This window comes from Lepus europaeus, chromosome 6 (genome assembly GCF_033115175.1).
Source record: "Lepus europaeus isolate LE1 chromosome 6, mLepTim1.pri, whole genome shotgun sequence".
NCBI classification, from domain to species: domain Eukaryota; kingdom Metazoa; phylum Chordata; class Mammalia; order Lagomorpha; family Leporidae; genus Lepus; species Lepus europaeus.
In genome coordinates this window covers 85,067,853-85,088,287 of record NC_084832.1, presented here as the reverse complement: position 1 = coordinate 85,088,287, position 20,435 = coordinate 85,067,853, and the positions used below count along the sequence as shown (strand labels likewise).

General features: G+C 41.4%; 1 pseudogene; it reads right to left on the bottom strand.

The window, feature by feature from the left end:
- The window catches only part of LOC133762134 (mitochondrial glutamate carrier 2-like), a 76,127-nt pseudogene extending 55,935 nt beyond the window's left edge, over positions 1–20,192 (bottom strand).
- Between the last annotated feature and the right edge of the window lie 243 nt (positions 20,193–20,435).

Sequence of the window (20,435 nt, the reverse complement as noted above, 5' to 3'; positions counted from 1 at the left end):
TTCTCCAATGCTCTCTAATAATTTGATGGTTTCGGGTCGTAGATTTAAGTTTTTGATCCATGTTGAGTGAATTTTTGTGTAAGGTGATAGGTATGGGTCTTGCTTCAAGCTTCTGCACATGGAAATCCAATTTTCCCAGCACCATTTATTGAATAGACTGTCCTTATTCCAGGGATTAGATTTGGATCTTTGGTCAAATATAAGTTGGCTGTAGATGTTTGGATTGATTTCTGGTGTTTCTATTCTGTTCCATTGGTCTATCCATCTGTTTCTGTACCAGTACCATGCTGTTTTGATAACAACTGCCCTGTAGTATGTCCTAAAATCAGGTATTGTGATGCCTCCGGCTTTGTTTTTGTTGTACAGGATTGCTTTGGCTATTCGAGGTCTTCTGTGTCTCCATATGAATTTCAGCATCATTTTTTCCAGATCTGAGAAGAAGGTCTTCGGGATCTTGATGGGTATTGCATTGAATGTATAAATTGCTTTTGGGAGAATAGACATTTTGATGATATTGATTCTTCCAATCCATGAGCATGGAAGATTTCTCCATTTTTTGGTATCCTCTTCTATTTCTTTCTTTAAGGTTTTGTAGTTTTCATCGTAGAGATCTTTAACGTCTTTGGTTAAGTTTATTCCAAGGTATTTGATTGTTTTTGTAGCTATTGTGAATGGGATTGATTTTAGAAGTTCTTCCTCAGCCGTGGCATTGCCTGTGTATACAAAGGCTGTTGATTTTTGTGCATTGATTTTATATCCTGCTACTTTGCCAAACTCTTCGATGAGTTCCAGCAGTCTCTTAGTAGAGTTCTTTGGGTCCCCTAAATAAAGAATCATATCATCTGCAAAGAGGGATAGTTTGAGTTCGTCCTTCCCAATTTGTATCCCTTTAATTTCTTTTTCTTGCCTAATAGCTCTGGCCAAAACTTCCAGAACTATATCGAATAGCAGTGGTGAGAGAGGGCATCCCTGTCTGGTACCAGATCTCAGTGGAAATGCTTCCAACTTTTCCCCATTCAATAGGATGTTGGCCGTGGGTTTTTCATATATTGCTTTGATTGTATTAAGGAATGTTCCTTCCATACCCAGTTTGCTTAGAGTTTTCATCATGAAAGGGTGTTGTATTTTATCAAATGCTTTCTCTGCGTCTATTGAGAGAATCATATGGTTTTTCTTCTGCAGTCTGTTAATGTAGTGTATTACGTTGATTGTTTTGCGAATGTTGAACCATCCCTGCATACCGGGGATGAATCCCACTTGGTCTGGGTGGATGATCTTTCTGATGTGTTGTTGCAATCTATTGGCCAGAATTTTATTGAGGATTTTTGCATCTATGTTCATCAGGGATATTGGTCTGTAATTCTCTTTCAATGTTGCGTCTCTTTCTGGCTTAGGAATTAAGGTGATGGTGGCTTCATAGAAAGAATTTGGGAGGATTCCCTCTTTTTCGATTGCTCTGAATAGTTTGAGAAGAATTGGAGTTAGTTCTTCTCTAAATGTCTGGTAGAACTCAGCAGTGAATCCATCTGGCCCTGGGCTTTTCTTTGTTGGGAGGGCCTTTATTATTGTTTCAATTTCTGTGTCAGTTATTGGTCTGTTTAGGTTTTCTATGTCTTCCTGGCTCAATTTAGGGAGGTTGTATGTGTCCAAGAATCTGTCCATTTCTGATAGATTTCCCTGTTTGCTGGCATACAAGTCCTTGTAGTAATTTCTGATGATTCTTTTTATTTCTGTGGCGTCTGTTGTTACGTTTCCCATTTCATCTCTGATCCTATTGATTTGGGTCTTTTCTCTTCTTTTTTTAGTTAGTTGGGCCAATGGGGTGTCAATTTTGTTTATTTTTTCAAAAAACCAGCTCCTCGTTTGGCTGATTTTTTGTAATGTTTTTTTGGATTCAATCCTGTTGATTTCTTCTCTGATTTTAATTATTTCTCTTCTCCTACTGGGTTTGGGTTTGGTTTGCTGCAGATCTTCTAGATCCTTGAGATGACTTGAAAGCTCATCTATTTGGTGCCTTTCCAATTTCTTGATGTAGGCACCTATTGATATAAACTTTCCTCTTAACACTGCTTTTGTTGTATCCCATAGGTTTTGGTATGTTGTGCTGTTATCCTCATTTACTTCCAGAAAATTTTTGATTTCTCTTTTAATTTCTTCTATGACCCATTGTTCATTCAGGAGCATGTTGTTCAATCTCCATGTGTTTGCACGTGCTCTAGGGATTCCTGAGTTGCCAATTTCCAATTTCATTCCTTTGTGGTCTGAGAAGCTGCATGGTATGATTCTAATTCTTTTGAATTTGCTGAGACTTGCTTTATGGCCTAGTATGTGGTCAATCCTAGAGAGGGTTCCATGTACTGCTGAGAAGAATGTAAAGTCCTTAGATGTAGGATGAAAAGTTCTGTAGATATCTGTTAGATCCATTTGGGCTATAGTGTCATTTAAATCTACTGTCTCCTTGTTGATCTTCTGTCCTGTTGATCTGTCTATCTCTGAGAGTGGAGTATTGAAATCCCCCAGTACTATTGTATTGGGGTCTAAGTCTCCCTTTAAGTCCCTTAACAAGTCTTTTAAATAAGCTGGTGCCCTGTAATTAGGTGCATATACATTGATAATCGTTATATCTTCCTGTTGAATTGATCCCTTAATCATTATATAGTGCCCCTCTTTGTCTCTCCTAACAGTTTTTGTGGTAAAGTTTATGTTGTCCGATATTAAGATGGCTACGCCCGCTCTCTTTTCATTTCTGTTGGCGTGGTATATCTTTTTCCAGCCTTTCACTCTCAGCCTGTATGGATCATTGTTGGATAGATGGGTTTCTTGTAAGCAGCAAAAGGATGGGTTTTGTTCCTTAACCCAATCAGCCAATCGTTGTCTTTTAACTGGACAGTTCAAGCCATTAACATTCAGTGTGACTATTGAGAAGGAGTAACTTTGCCCTGCCATTAGCCAAAGATACTTTCTAATATATGGTTTGAGATTCCTGTGATCTTTTGGTGTGAGGTTTCCTTCCTTTACCTTCTTTCATATTGGTGACCGTGTTTCTGTGTTTCTGTATGTAACACATCTTTAAGCATCTTTTGCAGGGCTGGATGAGTGGCGACAAATTCTTTCAGTTTCTGTTTGCTTTGAAAGGTCTTTATTTCACCTTCATTCATAAATGAGAGCTTTGCAGGATATAATATTCTGGGCTGGCAGTTTTTCTCTCTTAGCACCTGGGCTATGTCTCGCCATTCTCTCCTAGCTTGCAGGGTTTCTGAAGAGAAGTCAGCTGTGAGTCTAATTGGAGATCCTCTGAGAGTAATCTGGCGTTTCTCTCTTGCACATTTTAGGATCTTTTCTTTGTGTTTCACTGTGGTGAGTTTGATTACGACGTGTCGTGGTGAGGATCTCTTTTGGTCATGTTTATTAGGGGTTCTATGAGCTTCCTGTATTAGGATGTCTCTGTCTTTCTCCAAACCTGGGAAATTTTCTGCCAGTATCTCACTAAAAAGGCCTTCTAATCCTTTCTCTCTCTCCATGCCTTCAGGTACTCCTAGAACCCGAATGTTGGGTTTTTTAAGAGTATCCTGTAGATTCCTGACAGTATTTTTTAGATTTCTGATTTCTTCTTCTTTTCTTTGATTTGATTGTTTCCTTTCCTGTTCTCTGTCTTCTAAGTCTGATATTCTCTCTTCTGCTTCGTCCATTCTGTTTTTAAGACTCTCTAATGTGTTTGTCATTTGATCTATTGAATTCTTCATTTCATTGTGGTTTCTCATCACTATCACCATTTCTTGTTCCACTAGCTGTTTCAATTCATTTTGATTCCTCCTTAATATTTCATTTTCATGAGAGAGATTTTCTATCTTGTCCATGAAGGATTTCTGTAGTTCAAGAATTTGTTTTTGAGAACTTCTTAATGTTCTTAGCAATTTTTTGAGATCTGCTTCTTGCATTTCTTCAATCTCCTCATCTTCATAATCTTGAATTGGGGTGTCTTTTTCATTTGGGGGTGTCATAGTGTCTTCCTTATTCTTGTTAGCTTGGTTTTTGTGTTTGTTGTTTGGCATGTTGGAGATACTTGGTTTCTTCACTGTGGTGTTTTTTCTTGTTACACTATGGCTCTATATTAAGTGGACTGTCTGCTTTCAGTGGTGCCTTAGAGGCTTGAGATGAGTGTGGACTGAGAGCTGTGTTTGGTTCCTCAGGGCTGAGGGTGTGTCAAAGATGACACTCCCAGGTTAGGCGTGGTAAATCTCTCTCTTTTTTGATTCAAAAGGGAAGTAATTCCGCACAGCTGAATGTAATTGGAGGTAGTTAGCAGGCAAATGATATACCCACAGGAGCCAGAGATCGGAAGCTCTTTCCCAAGGACCACACAGGGAATCTCTGCTGCCCTCGGTGTGGGCTCCAATTCTCCTGCAATCTCCCACTGGGTTGCCAAGTTAGATGCTAATCTCCTGTTATTTCACCCCTCCCCCCAGAGTCAGGTTTTTCTGCTCGGCTCAGGGCCGGTGCAGACCTGAGGTCGCCCAGCTTATGACGTATGTCCAAAATGGCGCCTGCTCTGTCTTGCTCGCCTTTGAGAGGTGAGCGGAGAGAGAGAAACCTGTGTCCGTATCAGTCACTTTTTTTATTTTTTATTTTTTTTTATTTTTTATTTTTTATTTTTTATTTTTCTCTCTCTTCTAGTTAGCCTGGTGAACTTTTCCCCACGGAGTTTCAAGCCTCGTTCCCTCTAGTCTCCTCTTTCCACTTGCTCGCTGGTATCTCGGGCTATGGAGGTTCGGCTCACCTCGCGTTCCAGTGCTGGTGCATTGAGTCTGCTGCTGGTGTCCCGAACTTGGGCTCCCACTCTCTCCACGCAGGTCCACTGTGAATCACTAGTTCCGGAAGAGTTTCCGCTGCTGTTTCTTCCCCTACTCTTCCTTGACCCTGCAGTATCTCCACTTATATTAAACTTTCTCTCCCCCCGGACTAAGTGTGCTTCTGCCTATTCCGCCATCTTGCCCGGAACCACTTTTCCCCATTCAATAGGATGTTGGCCATGGGTTTTCATATATTGCTTTGATTGTATTGAGGAATGTTCCTTCCATACCCAGTTTGCTTAGAGTTTTCATCATGAAAGGGTGTTGTATTTTATCCAATGCTTTCTCTGCATCTATTGAGAGAATCATATGGTTTTTCTTCTGCAGTCTGTTAATGTAGTGTATCACATTGATTGTTTTGCAAATGTTGAACCATCCCTGCATACCAGGGATAAATCCCACTTGGTCTGGGTGGATAATCTTTCTAATGTGATGTTGCATTCTATTGGCCAGAATTTTATTGAGTATTTTTGCATCTATGTTCATCAGGGATATTGGTCTGTAATTCTCTTTCAAAGCTGCATCTTTTTCTGGCTTAGGAATTAAGGTGATGGTGGCTTCATAGAAAGAATTTGGGAGGATTCCCTCTTTTTCGATTGTTCTGAATAGTTTGAGAAGAATTGGAGTTAGTTCTTCTTTAAATGTCTGCTAGAACTCAGCAGTGAATCCATCTGGGCTTTTCTTTGTTGGGAGGGCCTTTATTACTGTTTCAATTTCTGTCTCAGTTATGGGTCTGTTTAGGTTTTCTATGTCTTCCTGGCTCAATTTAGGTAGGTTGTATGTGTCCAAGAATCTGTCCATTTCTGATAGATTTCCCTGTTTGCTGGCATACAAGTCCTTGTAGTAATTTCTGATGATTCTTTTTATATCTGTGGCGTCTGTTGTTACGTTTCCCTTTTCATCTCTGATCCTATTGATTTGGGTCTTTTCTCTTCTTTTTTTAGTTAGTTGGGCCAATGGGGTGTCAATTTTGTTTATTTTTTCAAAAAACCAGCTCCTCGTTTGGCTGATTTTTTGTAATTTTTTTTGGATTCAATCCTGTTGATTTCTTCTCTGATTTTATTTTATTTTTTTTGTATTTATTTTTTAACTTTTATTTAATGAATATAAATTTCCAGTGTACAGCTTATGGATTACAATGGCTTCTCCCTCCCATAACTTCCCTCCCACCCACAACCCTCCCCTCTCCCGCTCCCTCTCCCTTTCCATTTGCATCAAGATTCATTTTCAATTCTCTTTATATACAGAAGATCAATTTAGTATAAAGATTTCAACAGTTTGCACCCACATAGAAACACAAAGTGAAACATACTGTTTGAGTACTAGTTATAGCATTAAATCACAATGTACAGCACATTAAGGACAGAGATCCTACATGAGGAGCAAGTGCACAGTGGCTCCTGTTGTTGACCCAACAAATTGACACTCTAGTTTATGGTGCCAGTAACCACCCTAGGCTGTCGTCATGAGTTGCCAAGGCTATGGAAGCCTTCCAAGTTCCCCGACTCTGATCATATTTAGACAGGGTCATAAAAGACAGAGTGAGGATAGTAACCAATGATCCTAAGAGTGGCATTTACCAGGTTTGAACAATTATACAGCATTAAGTGGGGAAGAGGACCATCAGTACACACAGGTTGGGAGTAGAGCCATTGGTGGTAGAGTAGAGGTTATGATTACAAAGGAATGAGGCCCAAGTGCACTAGACAGGGTCTAGAACAAAGGACAGAGTCATTATTAGAGGAGCTAAGAAAGGTGCTGTCTAAGCTACAAGTAATTTTTCTGATTGAGAGAACCTGATAGAAGGGGCTTGATAATAATCTGTTGGGCTTTAGGCCTTGTAAATTCAGAGGCCCAGACCTATCTATCTCTTCACATGGGGTATATCCTAAGGGAGGTGTGAACCTCCTAGGGGAAGGCACTCTGTTGACTTTCATTACTTGGCTGGCCTGGGAGGAGAGCTGGCCAGGTAAAGGCAGGGGGCATCTCTAACAAGAAATTTACAGTTCTGCCTGCAATGTTGCTGACCCTACTTGACCATCCCCTCAGCTGCAGTGGTCCCTTTGGAAGTTGGGCTGAGTGAAGGGCTTTTCAGCTTCGAGCCAATAAGATCTGTGGCTCTGACCTGGGCATCCTTCGACTCCAGGGCACGTCCATTTCCAGTGATCCAACTCTTGGCAGAGCTGCCAGGGCTCTTCACAAGCTGACTTCTGCTGAAGCCCAGGCTTACCACTTTGAAAGCCACTGCAGTGGACTGGCCTGTTGGGTCTCCTTGAGGGCAGATCACTGTACAGATCAGCCATTAATAGGCCTGCCACCCATGGCTTCTGATGCCGAGCTTTCTTTTCCTCCTGATTTTTGTTAAAGCAGACCAGAGGATGCAAGTCAAGGGAGTGCCCAAGTCCTATCTCTAATCTTCTGTGGCCTGAACTACAAGTCTATAGTCACAGGCATGTTCTGTAGTACTTTTTCTAAGGTAGACAATGCCCATGAAGATAATTATATTCTCACTTTAAAACTTTCTTTCCCTTTGGTCTGAAAGGGAGGTTTTTTTCTACTTACTGTATACTTCGCTGATGGCGACGTGAATCTAGCTATGAGATTATTATTTAAGTTCTTATTTTGGCTATGCTATTACAGAAAAATGTTAGCCATCTCTTTTATAAGGTCTAAAGATTAAATTGTGCATCCTACAGATTCCTTCATAATAGAATTAGTTTCCTACCTTGAAGAGAATAGAGAAATGAAAGAACAAGTTGGGCTTAGAATAGAGAAATGAGGGAGCAAGTCCTAGATCGCTTGCTGACAATAGCAATATCACATGAATACTTAGGAAACCATTTCAACCACTAGATAACAATTTAAGAAAACATTTACCAGAAGGTCCAATGCCTTCTATAAATTTTAAGAATCATGTATTTGAAAACACCTCTTAAATATCTAACATGGTGTAGTTTGTTTAGCCAGTAAACTTAAGCACAACCATATAAAATGTTTTTAGTTTCTTTCTACCAACACGTTTAAAACATATGATACACAGATTCAGGTCACTCAAATTAAAATGTATCTTTGATTGATTTTAGCAGCTTAAATTTATGGACAATCTTATCTATAAGCCTTTTAAAATAAAACTCTTAATAAAATTTCCCCATGTGGACATACAATATGTGCACACATATAACATAGCATAATAGACCAATATAGCAATTTTAATGATAGCTTTTAAAATCTTTAACTCTTTTTGTAGATTGCCAATTGATTTGAATTGCTTTTTGTTTTTAGTAACCTCAGTTAACCATACTTTCTCTCAGTTGGTACTGTTAATACATTATTGGCTTCATCTGTTGACAGAGCCATCCCAAAGTACTGAATACAATGGAAGTGGCTTGAAAATGTCCATAGGAACCTATAGGAGGACAGCTAAACACAGGACCAACAACACTTTAGTTTTATGAGCAGCACATCATATATAACTGTGGATGACAAAAGACTTTAAGTCGCCATGTTTAAACTTATAAACTCATCAACCAACAAGAGGCACTTGCTTACTTCACAGTATTTTTGAAAGCACCTGTAGGATTTTACAAGTATTTAACCCTTTAGGCCTCTGGGGCTTTCTCATTAAGATAACTATCATGTCCAGTAACACAAGATCATTAGACTTTTTAATTCTCAAACATTTGTATTAATAGCATTTTCCATTATAGAAACTTAAAGTCTGGTACCACATCACATCTTGACAGTCCTTCTAATATCATCCAAATAGACTGATTAGTTGGTGTCTCTATAAGATGAGAGACATAGGTCCTTCGATTTTTTCAGTTGGGCCCAAACTGGAAAAAACAAAGTCCAGGATTTACTGGAAATTTTAGAGGCCAGATTGTTTGAAACTTTGATTTTTGGAATGCCTGTCAAGAATGCCAAGAAGGCTCAAAATCCAAAATATCTGGTTGAAATAAGATTCTTTAAAATCATGACATAACATAGACCAAATTTGATCATTGTTACAAGGTGATTATTCAAATTTTTGAAAATAAGCACATATTTAAATAACCCATAGCTCTTAATAAAAATTCAGCTGTTTTTGAACAATTAGAATTTAACAGACATCAAGAGAACATAATAGATTACTATAACACATTGCTTTAACAGAGCATCAGAGTTTAATTCTATGTCAAAGAGAAATTGAGCTTCCTGTGATCTTTTGCTGTGAGGTTTCCTTCCTTTACCTTCTTTCATATTGATGACCATGTTTCTGTGTTTCTGTGTGTAACACATCTTTAAGCATCTTTTGCAGGGCAGGATGAGTGGTAACAAATTCTTTCAGTTTCTGTTTGCTATGAAAAGTCTGAATTTCACCTTCATTCACAAATGAGAGCTTTGCAGGATATAGTATTCTGGGCTGGCAGTTTTTTCTCTCTTAGTACCTGGGCTATGTCTCGCCATTCCCTTCTAGCTTGTAGGGTTTCTGATGAGAAGTCTGCTGTGAGTCTAATTGCAGATCCTCTAAGAGTAATCTGACGTTTCTCTCTTGCACATTTTAGGATCTTTTCTTTATGTTTCACTGTGGTGAGTTTGATTACAACATGTCGTGGTGAGGATCTCTTTTGGTCATGTTTATTAGGGGTTCTATAAGCTTCCTGTACTAAGATGCCTCTGTCCTTCTCTAAACCTGGGAAATTTTTTGCTAGTATGTCACTGAAAATGCCTTCTAATCCTTTCTCCCTCTCCATGCCTTCAGGAACTCCTAGAACCCGAATGTTGGGTTTTTTAATAGTATCCTGTAGATTCCTGACAATATTTTTTAGATTTCTAATTTCTTCTTCTTTTCTTTGGTTTGCCTGTTTCCTTTCCTGTTCTCTGTCTTCTAAGTCTGATATTCTCTCTTCTGCTTCGCTCATTCTGTTTTTAAGGCTCTCTAATGTGTTTGTCATTTGATCTATTGAATTCTTCATTTCATTATCATTTCTCGTCACTATCAGAGTTTCTTGTTCCACTAGTTGTTTCATTTCATTTTGATTCCTCCTTAATATTTCACTTTCATGAGAGAGATTTTCTATCTTGTCCATGAAGGATTTCTGTAGTTCAAGAATTTGTTTCTGAGAACTTCTTAATGTTTTTATCAATTTTTTGAGATCCGCTTCTTGCATTTCTTCTATCTCATCGTCTTCATAATCTTGAATTGGGGTGTCTTTTTCATTTGGGGGCGTCATAGTTTCTTCCTTGTTCTTGTTACCTCGGTTTTTGCGTTTGTTGTTTGGCATGTTGGAGATACTTGGTTTCTTCACTGTGGTGTTTTTTCTTGTTACACTATGGCTCTATATTAAGTGGACTGTCTGCTTTCAGTGGAGCCTTAGAGGCTTGAGATGAGTGTGGACAGAGAGCTGTGTTTGGTTCCTCAGGGTTGAGGGTGTGTCAAAGATGACACTCCCAGGTTAGGTGCGGTAAATCTCTCTTTCTTTTTTTGATTTAAAAGGGAAGTAATTCCACACAGCTGAACGTAATTGGAGGTAGTTAGCAGGCAAATGATATACCCACAGGAGCCAGAGATTGGAAGCTCTTTCCCAAGGACCACACAGGGAATCTCTGCTGCCCTCGGTGTGGGCTCCAATTCTCCTGCAGTCTCCCACTGGGTTGCCAAGTTAGATGCTAATCTCCTGTTATTTCACCCCTCCCCCCAGAGTCAGGTTTTTCTGCTAGGCTCAGGGCTGGTGCAGACCTGAGGTCGCCCTGCTTATGACGTATGTCCAAAATGGCGCCTGCTCTGTCTTGCTCGCCTTTGAGAGCTGAGCGGAGAGAGAGAGAAACTTGTGTCTGTATCTGTCACTTTTTTTATTTTTTTCCTATCTCTCTTCTAGTTAGCCTGGTGAACTTTTCCCCACGGAGTTTCAAGCCTCGTTCCCTCTAGCCTCCTCTTTCCACTTGCCCGCTGGTATCTCGGGCTATTGAGGTTCGGCTCACCTCGCATTCCAGCGCTGGTGTGTTGAGTCTGCCGCTGGTGTCCCGAACTTGGGCTCCCACGCTCTCCACGCAGGTCCACTGTGAATCACTAGTTCCGGAAGAGTTTCCTCTGCTGTTTCATGCCCTACTCTTCCTTGACCCTGCAGTATCTCCACTTATATTAAACTTTCTTGGCCGGTGCCGTGGCTCAACAGGCTAATCCTCCGCCTTGCAGCGCCTGCACACCGGGTTCTAGTCTCGGTCGGGGCACCGATCCTGTCCCGGTTGCCCCTCTTCCAGGCCAGCTCTCTGCTGTGGCCAGGGAGTGCAGTGGAGGATGGCCCAAGTGTTTGGGCTCTGCACCCCAGGGGAGACCAGGATAAGCACCTGGCTCCTGCCATCGGAACAGCGCGGTGCGCCGGCCGCAGCGCGCTACCGCGGCGGCCATTGGAGGGTGAAGCAACGGCAAAAGGGGGACCTTTCTCTCTGTCTCTCTCTCACTGTCCACTCTGCCTGTCAAAAAAAAAAAAACTTTCTCTCCCCCCGGACTAATAGTGTGCTCCCTGCCTATTCCGCCGTCTTGCTGCTCTCCCTTCTCTGATTTTAATTATTTCTCTTCTCCTACTAGCTTTGGGTCTGGTTTGCTGCTGATTCTAGATCCTTGAGATTACTTGAAAGCTCATCTATTTGGTGCCTTTCCAATTTCTTGATGTAGGCACCTATTGATATAAACTTTCCTCTTAACACTGCTTTTGCTGTATCCCATAGGTTTTGGTATGATGTACTGTTATCCTCATTTACTTCCAGAGAATTTTTGATTTCTCTTTTAATTTCTTCTATGACCCATTGTTCATTCAGGAGCATGTTATTCAGTCTCCATGTGTTTGCACGTGCTCTATGGATTCCCGAGTTGCTAATTTCCAACTTCATTCCTTTATGGTCTGAGAAGCTGCATGGTATGATTCTAATTCTTTTGAATTTGCTGAGACTTGTTTTATGGCCTAGTATGTGGTCAATCCTAGAGAAGGTTCCATGTACTGCTGAGAAGAATGTAAATTCTTTCTGTGTAGGATGAAAAGCTCTGTAGATATCTGTTAGGTCCATTTGAGCTTAGTGTCGTTTAAATCTGTCTCCTTGTTGGTCTTCAGGACAGGTCTATGTTTAGGGTTAGGGTTAGGGCTAGGTCTAGGGTTGGTCTTGGTCTAGGGTTAGGATTTGAGCTAGGTCGAATGTTAGGGCTAGGGCTAGGGTTGGGTTTAGTGTTAAGTTTAGGTTTAGGTCTAGGGCTAGTTCTAGGGTGAGGTTTAGGGTTAATCTTCTAATTAGAGTAAGGGTTAGTGTTAGGGCTAGGTCTAAGGCGAGGGTTAGTGTTAGTGTTAGGGTTTGCTAGGTCTATGGTAAGGGCTATGGTTAGGGTTAGGGCTGGGGCTAGAGATAGGGTAGGGTTCTTGTTAGGGTTAGGGTTAGAATTAGTGCAATGTTAGGATTACAGTTAGAGTTAGGGTTAGGGCTAGGGCTCGGTCTAGGTTTAGGGTTAGGGTTAGGATTAGGGTTAAGGCTAGTTTTAGGGTTAGGGCTAGGGCTAGGGTTAGGGCTTGGACTAGTGTTGGGTTTAGGGTAAGTGTTATATTTAGGGTTAGGGCTAAACTAGGGCTAGAGCTATGGTTAGGTTTAGGTGTAGGGTTATGGTTAGGGTTAGGGCTAGGGCTTGGATTAAGGTTATGGTTAGAGTTTGGGCTAGGGCTAGGATTAGGGTTAGGGTTAGAGTTAGGGCTAGTGTTAGGGTTTGGCCTAGGGTGAGGGTTAGTGTTAGGCTAGGGCTAGGGCTAAGGTTTGGGTTAGGTTTAGGCTTAGGGCTAGGGCTACGGTTACGGCTAGTGTGAGGATTAGGGTTAGAGTTCAGTTTGGGGCTTGGATTAGGGCTAGGGCTAGGTCTAGGGCTAGGGTTAGTTCAAGGTTTAGGGTTAGGGTTAGGGTTAGGGCTAGGGCTAGGTGTCAGGCTAGGGCTAGGACTAATGCTAGGACTAGGGCTAGGGTAAGGTTTAGGTCCAGGGCTAGGGCTAGGGTTAGGGTTAGGGTTTGTGTTAGGTCTAGGGCTAGTGCTAGGGCTAGCTCTAGGGTTCAGGTTTTGGCTAGGTGTATTGTTAGGGTAGGGTTAGGGTTAGAGTTAGGGTTAGTGTTAACTTTAGGGTTTGGACTAGGGCTAGAATTAATGCTATTTCTAGGGCTAAGGTCAGGGTCAATCTTTTGGTTAGGTAAGGGTTATTTTTAGGGCTAGGGCTTGGGCGAGGGTTAGTGTTAGTGTTAGGGTTAGGGCTAGGGTAGTGTTAGGGTTAGGGTTAGGTTTTGGATTAGGGTTAGGTTTAGGGTTCAGGTTAGGTCTAGGGTTAGTGTTAGGGTTAGGGCTAGGGCTAGATCTAGGTTTAGGGTTATGGTTAGGGCTAAATCTAGGGTTAGGGCTAGTGCTAGGGTTAGGTCAAGGGTTAAGTTTAATTTTAGGGTTTGGGCTAGGACTAGGTCTCAGGCTAGTTTTAGGATTAGGGTTAGTGTTAGGTTTAGGGCTAGGTCTAGGTCTAAGTTTAGGGTTAGGGTTAGGATTTTGGGTAGGGCTAAAGCTAGGGGTATTATTAGGGCTAGGATTAGAGTTAGGGTTAGTATTAGCATTAGGGTTAGGTTAGGATTATTGTTAGGGCTGGGGCTAGAGCTAGTGCTAGGTTGGGGTTCAGGCTTGGGCTATGGGTAGTTCTATGGCTAGGTTTAGAGCTATGTCTAGGGCTGGAGTTATATTTATGTTTAGGGTTAGTTTTAGTGTTAGGTCTTGGGCTAGGTTTAGGGTTACTGTTAGCCCTAGGGCTAGTGCTAGGTCTTGGGTTAGGTTTAGGGTTAGGATTAGGGTTGAGGGTTGTCATTAGGGCTAGGTTAGGGAAAGTGCTATGTCTAGGGCTAGGTTTAGGACTAGGACTAGGTTTAGGGTTGGGGTAGGGTTTGGGTTAGTGATAGGGCTAGGGTTTGGATTAGGGCTGGGTTAGTGTTAGGGTTAGAACTAAGGCTAAGATTAGGGTTAGGGTTAGGGTTAGGGTTAGTGCTAGGGCTAGGGCTTTGGCTAGAGCTAGGTATAGGTTTAGGGTTAGGTTTAGGGTTACGTGCAAGGATTAGGTTTAGGTTAGTGTTAGGGTTAGTGTTAGGGTTAGGTTCAGTGTTAGGTCTAGGGCAAGTGCTAGAGCTGAGGTTAGGGTTAGGGTTGCATTTAGGTTTATGGTTAGGGGTAGGGGCGGGTCAGAGTTAGGCCTATGGTTAGGGTTAGGGCTAGGGCTAGGGTTCTAACTATGTATAAGCCTAGGGTTAGGATTAGGGATAGGTTTAGGTTTAGGTGAGGGTTAGGTTTAGGTTTAGGTTTAGGCTTAGGCTTACTGTCAAGGTTAGGGCTAGTGCTTGAGCTGGGGTTAGGTTTATGGTTACAGTTAGGGTTAGGATTAGGGTTAGGGCTAGGGCGAGGGCTAGGGTTTGGATTAGTATTGGGTTAAGGTTAGTGTTAGGACTAGGATTAGGCCTAGGGCTAGGTTTAGGGTGGGTATGGGTTAGGATTAAGGTTAAGGCTATGGCTAGGGCTAGGGCTAAGTTTAGGGTTAGGGTTTTAGCTAGGGCTAGGGGTAGGTTTAGGGTTAGGATTAGAGTTAGGGTCCGGATTATGGATAGGGTTAGGGCTAGGGCTAGAACTAGGAATAGGGTTAGGGTTAGGGCTCAGGCTAAGGTTAGGTCTAGGGTTAGGATTAGGGTTTAGGGTTAGGGTTAGTGTTTAAGGTTGGGCTTCAGATCTATGGTTAGGGTTATGGTGAGGGTCATGGTTAGGGTTAGGGTTAGGTCTAGGGCTAAGGATAGGGTTAGGGATAGGGGTACAGTTAGGGTTAGGGCTAGGGTTAGGGTTAGGGCTGGAGCCAAGTTGAAGGTAAGGGTTATGGTTAGGGCTAGGGCTAGGGTTAGGTTTAGATCTAGGCCTAGGGCTAGGGTTAGGGTTCGGTTTATGGTTTGGATTAGGGTTAGGGTTAGGGCTAGGTCTAGGTCTAGGGTTAGTGTTAGGATTAGGTTTAGTGTTATGGCTGGGGCTAGGGTTTGGTCTAGGTGAAGGGCTAGGTGTAGGGTTATTGTTTCATTTAGGGTTAATTTTAAATTTAGGGTTAGGGTTAGGAATAGCATTGGGCTAGGGCCTGGCAAAGGATTAGGGTTATGGTTTCATTTAGGTTAGGGTTAAGGCTAGGGCTAGGGCTAGGACAAGGGTTAGGGTTAGGTTTAGGGGTAGGCCTAGGGTTAGGGTTTGGGCTAGGGCTAGGGCTAGCTTTAGTGTTAGGGTTAAGGATACTTTTGGGGAGATGGTTAGCTCTAGTTCTAGGGCTAACATTAGGGTTAGGGATAGTGTTAGGGTTAGGGTTCTATTAGGGTTAGTGTTAGGGCTAGGTTTAGGGTTAGGGTTAGGGATAGGACTAGGGCTATGTCTAGTGTTATATTTATGGTTAAGATTAGGGTTAGGTTTAGGGCTAAGGCTAGGGTATCATTAAGGCTAGGTATAGGATTAGTGTTAGATCATGGTTAGGGCTAAGTCTAGGGCTAGGGCCAGGGTTAGGGTTAGGGTTAAGGTTATGGGTAGGCTTAGGGCTAAGGTTAGGTTTATGGTTAGGTGTATTGTTATGGCTAGTATTAGGATTAGATTTAGTATTAGTGTTAGGGTTAGGGTTCAGTTTATGGCTAGGGCTAGTGTTAGGGCTAGGGCTAGGATTAGGTTTTGGGCTAGGGTTAGGGTTAGGGCTAGGTCTAGGTTTAGGGTTAGGGTTAGGATTAGGATTAGGGTTAGGGTTAGGGTAGTGCTAGGGCTACTGCTAGTGTAAGGGCTAGGGCTAGGACTCGGTCTAGTGCTAGAGAGAGGGCTAGGGTTAGGGTTAGTGTAAGGGTTAGGATTATGGTTAGGATGCTGATTAGTTTAAGGTTAAGGCTAGAGTTGGGGTATTTAGGGTTTATGTTTAGGGTTAGTGTTTATGGTTAGGGTTAGGATTTAAGTTTAGTGTTACAGTGAGGGTTAGGGTTAGGTTTAGGGCTAGGATTAGGGTTAGGGTTAGGGCTATGGCTACGTCTATGGTTAGGGGTAGGATTTGGGTTAAGGCTAATTGTTGGGAACCACTGTGCTGGGTTCCCTGTATAGGCCTTTGTTTAGACTAACCTTCACCTGTATTCCTGTAAGGAGGATTCACTAGAAAATTCCATTTGTACAGCTCACTGATATGGTTAGCGCTTGGCCATCTGGCTTCAGTGCTCTCTTTCTTGTACCTTGATAAGCAGGTCTGGTAGCTGTAAGACCTTGACTGTTACAATCCTTGCCTTTTATTATATAAGCTGCCTCCTTCTCCAATAAAGTGAGACCTTGATCAGAATACTGTCTCGGTCTCCCTTCTTGTGTCTGGTTTGTCTCTCCATTCAGGTCTGCCCTTCTTGTGTCCTAGTTGATTACCCTGCGGGCTGGGGCAAGTGGCGCCCAACATGGGGCATGAGGAATGGAAATTGAGCTGAACGTCGCTAGAAAAGCCGGCTGTTTCATTTAGGTCACCGCCTCTTCTCATAAGAGCCACCACAGACAATTCATCTGTGATACATGCCCGGAGAAGGCGAGTGAAGACCTGCATTGTGGCCACCGCATCCTGACCCATCTGCGATACAGGCTACGAGGGTAAGTGTAGCAATGAAACTATGGGACAAACACTCACTCAGCAAGAAATGTTTGTTTAAGGGCTAGAAGCCTCACTCAAGGCACGAGAAGCAAGGGTTAAAAAAGGTGAGCCATAAAACAGTTCATTAATGCTATAGGAATAGTCAGTCCTTGGTTCGCAGAAGGAGTCATGAGTGAGCAACATTGGGATTTGCTCAAAAAAGATTTAAATGTGCATTTAAAGAAACAAAGCAAGCCGTGACAAAGGCTGTGAAAACTTTATTGCAGATGTAGAGAATAGGGTTAAAGAAACAAACTGTAGAGCAATTTATCAGTGCTGTTGAAAAAATTAGTCCTTGGTTTGCTGAGGAGGGTGTTGTGGATAAGAAACACTTAAAGTAAAAAAAATATAGATCAGTGTACACTGGACAGCCCTCACCCTGCATTTAAATATTTCATTTAAAGTCAATGTTACCTGTTGTGAAATTAATATTACTAGGTGAAATGAGGAATTGTGGTGACAAAGTGTCCGGACTACCCATTCTGTTTTTATATTATGTACTAACTCTACCCTTATTATTGATAGGAATGCTTGGACAGATTATACTTGGTTTGCTTTACAAAAAAAATGTAAATCAAAATATGCCACAAATAGTTAAGATTCCACAAACCTGCAAGAATGTAACAATTACAGATAATAAGAGGCTACTATCATTATGGCTAAATGGTTACCCACCATGTTCCATCCGCTGAAAAATTTGTTGTCTTATCAAAAAGAGATGTTGCAAATATTTAATGAAACCCGAATCACAAATTTTAGAGTAATGCAAAATATTAGCGCATTTGTTAATTGGACTGTGTGCGCCTCAACATGTCTGTTTAACAAGTAACAATGCCTCAGATCTCCATGCCATGGGATTGTCTAGGCAGTTCTCAGGCTGTCTGCACCAGTTTGAGTTGTTGTATTGGAATGGTACTGTTTTTTATGTCCCTGACATGGGTGTCCAAGAAGCTAATTCCCCCTCAGATATGTTTCAATTTATCCTTAAAACACCTTAAATATTATTGTGTTTGATTACTGGATGTATGCTTGTATGAAAAATTTGTATTGTATTCTTATGATGTGTTAATTATGTCTACCTCTCAATGCAACCCTAGGGCCAAATGTAAGGACAAATTTTTGGGATGGAGAGGCTTGTACCTAGGATCGGCTCTGGTAACCAAGAAACTTGTTTGCCGAATGACCTTCTCCTGCTCCTTGGGAGCCTGGCCAGTTCCCAAGGAGAAGGATAAAGGAATGTTTCTGATAAACAGGTGGGCAATGCTTCGTGTCTTGGCTCTCTGGCCAAGATCTGAGATGGGATGCACTGCTTGCCTAAAATCTTGGCAATGAGCCACTCTTGTCTTTGGGGCCTTTAAGAGGGAGCCAAAACAAGCCTCTGCTGCTGCTGTTTCATCCTGGGGGAACACGCAGTCATGCTGGATGTTAAACATGCCTGTGATGATTAGTAATGATGTTTAATTCTCAGTATGGATCCTTTTCCGGTGCTGTTTGAAGATTGACTAGTGATGCCCACAGTACTGTAAATTCTACAAAACATAAGTACAATGTGGACATGAATCAATTGGCTATTGTGACTGAGATATTCTGTGACAGTCCCTTTGATGAGGAATTAGCAAAATGGATTCACTCAAAAACAGGAAATTCAGGAACAGCCACTCTGCTTGGTATATCATTACAAAATCAACAAGGAGGGCTATGCCTGATAATTGAGGGTGCTATAAATGTGGGCAGCAGGGACATGTGCAAAAAAAAAAAGAAAAATGTCCAAAAGTCAAAAATCAAAATAAGGCTCCTCCTGGGATTTGCCCTCGGTGCTAAAGGGGAAGGCATTGGGCCAATAAATGTCACTCCAAAACTGATAAAGAATGTAATTCATTAAAAAACAGAGTTCAGGAAACTGGAAGTGGGGCCAGCCTCAGGCCCTCCCTACAGGGATCAATGGACCGTCTTGCTATAGTATCATTCAAGCAATGGAGCCATGTTTATTGCAACATTCTGTTAATCTATGCTCCTTTACCATCTTTTCTCCAAATAATTTTAGTGTGCACTATAAGGCTTGCAGCATATTTCTTGTGGTTTAAACTAAAAGTAACTAAGTCTGTGCACAGCAGACAGCTGAAAAATAATTTGCTGTCACAAATTGGCATAGTTGGCAGGATCCACAAGTATACAAAGCAATGCCTTTCTTTAAAAAGAAAACTGAAGTTGCATGTATAACCTGTGATGTTCCTGGCTGGAAAGACCCTCAGTTGGCCTCTTTGGCAAAGGAATGGGCTCTCTGCTCAGGATTGAGTGAGAATTGGAATGGCAAGTTATGGAGTGCACAGCCTTCACAAGTTATTGAGGTTTTGCAATCGGTGCTGGTAGAAAAGAGGAATGAACGATAGGCTTTGGGGAGGTGAGGATGGATTTTGTTATCTGCATACTGATGCATGTGTAAACAATCAGAAAAAGCAGTACAGGATAAATGTAAATTGGGAAAAAGAAAATGCTGCCCTTTGGAGTCAAACCGCTAGGTAGTGGTAGGAAAATTATATTAAGCTCCTGTACCACTGCCAGGGCCAACTAAGGTTATTCAGTGTAAACAATACAGAATTCCAGGTGGACATGAGGAAATATCTAAAACAGTAAAAAATTATGTTAATGCTGGAGTGATGATTCCCATAATCACTAAAAAGAATTATCTAATTTGGCCTGTTAAGAAATCAGATGAAACCTGGAGAATGACTGTGGATTACAGGAAATTAAACAAAGTTACTCTCCCATTGACTGCTACTGTCCCAGATACCATCACTTTGATGTAAAAGGTCAGAATTATAAAAGTGTATTCTTGATAAGGAAAGTTAAAAGAAAAAAAGGTTTTTAAATAAAGGAAGGACAGGGTTTGTAAAAATTGTTTATCTTAATAGTTAGTTTATACTGGAATTAAAAAGGTTTAAGTAAGTTACAGAAGGTGTAAGAAAGTTACAAAATGTTATAAAATTTTTTTGGTTATAAAACTATTAGTCTATTTTCTTTGACATAAAATCAAAATCTGATCCTGTTAAAGCAATGAGTTAAAGTAATCTACTATGTTCTCTTGATGTCTCTGTTAAATTCTGTTTAAAAACAGGTGTAACTGTTATTTAATGCTATAACTAGTACTCCAACAGTATTTTTTTCACTTTGTGTTGCTATGGGAGGGCAAACTGTTGAAATCTCTATATATACTAAATTGATTTTCTATATATAAAGAGAATTGAAAATGAATCTTGATGGGAATGGAAGGGGAGAGCGAGTGGGAGGGGGGAGGGTTGTGGGTGGGGGGGAAGTTGTGGGGGGGGAGCCTTTGTAATCCATAAGCTGTACTTTGGAAATTTATATTCACTAAATAAAAAAAATTAAAAAAAAAACAGCTGTAAAAAGAACAATGGTAAAATGGAGGGATCCTATCACCAATCAATGGAATGGACCTGACCTGGTACTGGTATGGGACATGGGCTCCTACGGGATGGATATTTTTATGCAACCAATTTGCTTTTACCTCCTTCTCCCCTGATGATTTTCGCAACTGCTCATTGGGCCGTGTGGCCCCGATACTAACATCTGTATTTCCAAAGACACGACAGTGATGCTCATTACCCAAGAACTGTGATGATAATGTCATCTTAATTGGAGACCTGCTTTTACCATGGCTATATAGCTAGTGGGAGTTCCTGGATTGGCTTATGAAAATGATCATGGACTATGAAGGCTTGCATGTTTGGTGACCAAAACCATCAATCTTACTGCTACTGCACTATCCAATATAGCTGAAGAATTGGATCAAGTTCGTTCAGGAGTACTCTTAAACTGAGCAGCTATCGATTATTTGCTGTTAAAAGATCATATAAGCTGTAAATCTGTACCA